We start from the raw sequence: 6,887 nt of genomic DNA, 5'->3' as shown, positions 1-6,887 counted from the left end.
ACAATTTACCCCTTACTTGGTTTTCTTTTTCACTCTCTGGATTTTTTCTAATTCCACATTCAACAATCTTATGCATCAAAGATTGTTAGGAGCTTGTTCTCAGTGGATAGAGCAGTGCAAAGCATGTTTTGGTGTGGAAGATTCTAGGGATGAACTGTTGTAAGATGAGGAATTTTCTCCTCTGAAATTATAAATCTGTATACTCCAGATTTTCTGAATAGCGTGTTCTAAGATTCTTTGATAGTTCAGCTGCTTAGACCAGACAGACCCTTTCCATACCTTGTATGATAACAGCTCCTGACCTGTGTTGGGAGCCTCTGGAATATCAAGGAGTAAATTGCTTGGTATTGAGATGGCTCAGTAGGCAGGAGACTGTCTCTGTCTTCTGTTACTATATCAAAATCTTAGAGACTAAGTCAATTACAAATAACTCTTTCACCATGCTGGGACCTGGGAAGCCCACAAGCACGGTGCTGGCTGTGGCAAGGATGTCCAGATGCATGGAGACACAGCAAAAGGGTAAGCACAGGAGATGAAGAGAGGAATGGCTGCCCCATTGCAACCAACGTGCGTCTCAGGTGTATGAGGTCCTGGGACTTCACAAGATTGTTCTCGATCACAGGCAGCAAGAGACACTGGGATCTGCAGTCAGAGTGTTATAATTTACCCAGTGTTCTTCTACCTGGCTCAGGCTGTAATCTTTGTCCATTAAGTGGCGCCATCGTTGTAAGTGTTTATGACAGTACTATTTCCTAAAAACCAAGACTGGAGGGCAATGGGAGGAGTCAGAGTTAAGTCTGAGAGTATCTTGCATTTACTTCAGACAGCAAAGCTTTCCAAACATTCTCCTGTTCTAACAGCATTGTTCTTCATTGTTTATTAACTCATGAGTTACAAGGAATTATCTTATTCATTAACAAAGTAAATTAAAGGCCAGCCAGATAGCTCAGCAGATTAAAGCGCCTGCTTAGGCACACGCAAGGGCCAGGGTTTGATTCCCAGCCTGCTGTGCCGGCCTGGTCCCGCCCCAGGGTTGTGCTGAGACTGGGCATGGTGCCGTGCACCTTCCAGAGCTTGGGAGGCTGAAGAACAGCATCACTATGCGTCTGATTTGTGCAGTCTGTGTAGTGAGACCCTGTATTAAATACAAAAAAAGTAAATTAATTTTTTCAATTAAACTAAGTTTCACCAGTGAAAAATTGGCTATCGTTGATAGCTGGATGCATAAGGCATGCAATGTCACATACAGATATATTCTTTATCATGCTACCTACAGGCTATGCTCTATAAGCACAGGTGTGGGGAAGATTTTATGTAACATGACCCAATGTGAAGCACGAAGAACCATCCCAGTCGAGCTAAGAAAAGGATAAAGCATTTGTAATCAAAGGCCTTGTGACATTGTGAACTCTCTTAAGACAGAAGAATTTATTTTTGTTTTTAGGATCAGCCCTCTGCAGAGCAACAGTTTCCCTCTGGTGGTTGTACACATGTTCCCAGACTAGCTTCTGGACCATTCTGTTTCCCCTCCCCCGAAGCTGAGCGGCTGTGGCCAGGGTACGTGGGCTTTCCTGTGGGGGTGAGGCTTCAGAGGAAGCAAAATGGTATCCTTAGAAACTGGGGTCCCCAGGAGAGCTAGTAATCCTAAGTGTGACTGGCCTGAAAGAAAAGGAGCTATGGTGGGGAGAGAGGGAAAAAAAGAAAGAAAACATCAGGGAAAAAAAGATTTAAAAATTTAGAAAGGATAAAACTGAAGTAAAGTTTTGTAAATAGGGAGGGAAAGAGAAGTTGAAGGGAAGGGAGGGAATTGGGGGAAAAAGAGGTATAAAATATATCATGTACAAGTATAAATTCCCTATGATGGATACGGTCATTATTTATATCTAAACTGTATCAATTAACCTGATTAAAGGAAAAATATTCTTAAACAAAAAGGAATTAAGTGTGACTGGGACTGATAAAAATCCATCATTGGCAGAACCTGAATTTGAGAATCTTCCACTGAACTGCCCGGTGGCTAGGTCGTAAGAATAATCTACTCCAACGTCAGTCCATCAAAGGAGCTGTGCGGAGCAGGGATGTGAAAGTGAGGAAAAAAGCAGTCATGCTAACCACACTGAATAAAAAGCACAACTTCAGCAGGTTTCACAGGCTGTACGGGGCAGAACACATCATCCAGTGGCAGCCCGCGCTCATGCGGGGCGTTTGCATCATTGCGCCTTCCCCTCCCCCATGACCAGGACGAAGTGCTAACTCTTCCAACTGTTGCTTAAATATGTAAAAATGTTCCTAGTGAGCAGCAGCTGTGTCCCTAGTAACTGGTAATGATCGCAAACGTAAGGACATCTTGTTTTATGGCCAGAATGGTGAATCAGACCTACGTCATCAAAATCATTTTTTGGACAGCTTCCATTAGCTCGGATTTGAAGAGACTTTTGGCTCTGAAGCAGAACTTTCAGCTAGTCAGATTTAGTTGTATTTTTCTCATCTCCATCCAACCCAGTCCTCTGCCATTACATTCTGCACATGATTTCATTTCATCAAATTTTAACCCTCATCTCCTTTGCTTTCCTCTTTTATACCTCCCTAGGGCAACAACTTTCTGATGGGACACATTCCAGTTCAGCATCTGAGTAACAGTGCCTTATTTCTCTGTCTCTGTCTCTGTCTCTGTCCCTCTGTCCCCTCCACCAAGCATCTGTGATGACAAAGCTCAGGGAAGGGGTTTGAAAGGGAGATTCTGAAATCCTTGGGAAAGTCCACAAGGGAACAGAAAGGAACCTCACGGCACACTTCTGTGCTGATAGTGTCTAAGGATTAGTGAGTCACACGCCAGGCCTGCTGAGGTTAAGACGGAGGCCAAGGAAGGAAGCTGGCACAGATACAGGAATTCTCGGCTGCTGAGCCAGAACAACTGTAAAAAACTAGCTGTGAACTGTGCTTGACAGATTTTTCTTGACTGGCCTCTAGGTGAGAGGAGCTTGGATTCCCATTTAGCTCCTGCTATTGAGGGGATAAAATCTAAGACATTCCTTAAGAACAGGTACTATGTGGGACAGGGAGATAACTTAGCAGCATAAGCACCTGCCTGGAAAGTGAAAGGCCTTGAGTTCTATCCCTAGTATGTCAAAACAAATAAACAAACAAATAAATAAATAAGTAAAACAGGTACTGTGACTTGCAGGAGGGTCCCAGGCTGGGGAAGCCAACCTTGATAAATCTTCACTACAGGAGATGGAGGTGGCAATGATGAACTTCACAGAAGAGTGCTGAATGCTAGAGGACTTGTAGATTAAACAGTGCAAGAAGGGGAGGCATATGCTAAGCAGAGAGGAGGGCATCAGTAAATACTTGAAGTAGAAAAACTTGATGAACTAAAGCTGAGCGTGGGAGGGAGGTGGAGCCAGAGGAGGTCGGAAAGGTCAGGAAGGCCAAGAAAAGAACGGCTATCCTCAGGTCAGGAGGATATACTGTGTCTGAAAGACAGAATGGAAGACACAGAAGGGAAAGATATGGCACCAAGGCACATTGGAAAGTCTCCTGGAGAAGCCAGCGAATGCTGGAGAGATAGAACTCAGGCTGGGACTATTGAGGACTTTGTGGTGACTTGCACAGAGACAAGAGGACCCAACTTGCCACACCAGGGCCAAGAATGGGAGAAAACGTCACTAGAAAATTAATGGAAAATAGACAAGGTGAGGCCACCTGTTGGGATACATCTTAGATGCAAACACAAATAGGAATACTGACAGCAGAAGAAGAAGAAAGCGGAAGAGCTGGTGGATCCTGAGAAATGGTGACAGGAGAGGAGAGCGTGAAGTAAACAAGACCTGAAACTGCAGCCTGATTTATATCACACAACAACAGGGAAAACTGAGAAGATATAAACTGAGACTTAGTGACACCTCTAATCTCTGGATGGTGCGAAGACTGACTTCAGTTTCTGGGTATCAGGAGCCCTATGTGCTTAGAAAATAAACATTTGCTTTGCTCTCCTAGTGAGCAAATTGATATGCACCATGTCCCGTGGGAGCAGCCACTCATCACTACATCAAGTCTGTGCAGAGAGGAGCCAGGGCTCCCTCAAATAGCACCACACATTGGAGCAACTTCGAGGCCACTTCCTCAGTGCTCCTGGTACCCAGAAGCTGAAGTCAATCTCACAAAAAATCACCATGAGGGGTCAGGGATATAGCTCAGTGGCATAAACATCTACCTGGCAAGCACAAGGTCCCCAGTTCAATCCCCAGTACCGAAAAAAAAAAAAATCTCCATGAACGTAGAGAAGCTGGATAGATTGGGTATTACAGATGGAATTGCAAGCCCCTGAAGAGTCACACGCTGAAGGCTGAGCCCCCAGTACAATGCAGAAGGGCGCTGCATCTGGATTTGAAGTCTTTAAAGATTAAATAGCATTTGGTTGAAATGAAGCTGAGGGTGACCTAATCCAGTGTGCCAGGGTCCTCACAAGAAGAGCAGACACCAGCGGCGTCTGTGCTGAGCAAAGGCCCTGTGAGCACAGAGCCAGGATATAGTTCTTGGCAGACAGTGAGTGAGCCCTGGAGGAACCATGCCATCACACACTGCTCCTGGTCCAGAACTTCAGAGAAATGAAGGGTCTAACCCTAAATGGGGAATTTCAGTCACAGTGTCCTCCAAGAAAACTGACAGGGTCAGCTTCCCCATCCTGGGCATACACAGATGCATGGATGATTTGAGGTTCTCTTTCTTGGGAGAAAATCCTTTTTACTATTCCCTGTGCATGTGAAATATGGGCATATCCTAATCAAATCCATTGAGAGAAACATGATACCTTGGGATATCACTGTCAAAAATCTAATCACATAAAGAAGCATCAGGGCTGGGGAGCTAGCTCAGTAGAATAAGCACTTGCCTGGCAAGCACAAGGTTCTGAGTTCAATCCAGGGTACTGCAAAAACAAAAAAACAAAAAACAAAAAAGAAGTATCAGACAAACTTGGAGTGATGAATTACGGCAGAATAAAGGACACTCAGGAGACATGACAGAGGCAGTACATGGCTGTGAACCACACAGACTATGCTCACTCCTTGCTATCTAACCATCCACCTATCCATCCATTCATCCATTCATCCACCCACCCATCCATCCATCCATCCATCCATCCATCCATCCATCCATGCATCACCAATCCAACTGTCCTGCACTTCTGTCAGTGGGACCATTGGGGTAGTTGTCATAATTTGAATGAAGCCTGTAGATGAAATAATACCTTTGTGTAATCCTTACTTTTCCAGTTTTGTTAACTATACTCTGAGTTCATTTTATTTTTTAATTACTGGTATTATTGATTTTAGATATAGAGAATGATAACACATGTCATAAGGGCCTTGTACCTGTATGTGGCATATCTTGATTCTTTTTTTTCTTCAATTTCCTCTCCCAATTCTACTGCCCTTCCCCCTTGTTTCCTTCTATTCTTTTCTCTTTTCCTGTCTTTCTCTCTCCTTTTTCCCCTTCTATTTGAACATTTTATTCCTATTTCTCATATCTGTTATTAATTTTGTACCTTATTTTCTCTTTTGGTTTCTCATACCAGAAAAACAATGCAATATTTACACACGTGAGTCCCATTTATTTCACTTAAGAGTATGCTTTCACGGTGCATCTATTTACTTAAAAATGTATCAAATTTATCCTCCTTTATAGCAGAATGGTATTCCATTTTGTAAAAGACAGCATCTTCCTTATCCATTCACTGATCGATGAGAATTTGGGCTCTTTACAGGAGTTAGCTATTAGCAACTGTATCACTATAACTATGAGTGTGCATATATTGCTATGATATAATGATTTTAATTCTTCCAAGAAGGAAACAATTGGGTCAAATGAATCCTCTAGTTTCAGTTCTTTGATGAATCTCTACACTGATTTTCAAAGTGGTTGTACGAGTCTACACTCCCACCAATGGTGGAAAAGGGTTCCTTCTTCTCAGCAGCGCCACTGTCACTAGTTTATTTCTTGATGGTAGCCATTACTTCTGGGGTGAGATGGAATTTCTGTGCTGTTTTAATTTGCAACTCTCAAAAGGCCAGCCATGTTCAATATAAATGAAAAATTTTTTCATACATTTATTTGCCACTTCTGTTTAATCTGAGAAGTGTCTATTCATTTCACCTGTCTTAGCCAAAAGTCTAAGAATTTATGTGTTTGTTCATTTCAGATACCCATTTTTAGATTGGGTCTTTAAATTTGGGGAGGGGTTATTATGTATTTTTAATTTTTTTAAACAAGAGAATACAAAAAAGAGAATACAAAAATAGTTTAAAAATCAGAAATGATACAGAATTTAATTAAACAAAACTATAGGAATTCAACAATGGCAATTATAGTGCATATTATTGTCTTCAAATTAGTTGTTCAGATTATCAGAGATAAGCCTGTAAGATTGATTAGTCCTTTGTCTGGTAAAAGCTGGCAATTATTTTTTCTACTGTGGATTGTCTCTTTACTGTGTCGGTGGTTTGTCTTGCTGTGCAACACCTTTCTAATATATCTCAGTTATTGACTCTTTGTGATATTTCCTGTGCCATCAGGGTTTTACTCATAAAGTCTTTGCCTATATCAAGGTCTTCAAGAACTTCACTTATTCTATCTTTCAGCAGATTCAATGTTTCCATTTTCATATTTATTTATTTATTTATTTATTTATTTATTTATTTATTTATTGTGGAACCAGGGATTGAACTCAGGCCCTTGCGCTTGTCAGGGAAGCACTTATTCCTCTAAGCCATCTCTCCGGCCTCTGTTTTCATATTTAGATCTTTCATCTATTTTAATTTTAGGTTAGTGCGCGGTGAGAGATAAGGGTCTAGTTCTAATTTGTAGTATTCTGTATGTTAGTTTTT

This window comes from Octodon degus, unplaced genomic scaffold, assembly GCF_000260255.1.
Source record: "Octodon degus isolate 3935 unplaced genomic scaffold, OctDeg1.0 scaffold00028, whole genome shotgun sequence".
Lineage (NCBI taxonomy): Eukaryota > Metazoa > Chordata > Mammalia > Rodentia > Octodontidae > Octodon > Octodon degus.
The sequence above is the reverse complement of the archived record's forward strand: the minus strand, read 5'-3'. Positions refer to the sequence as shown.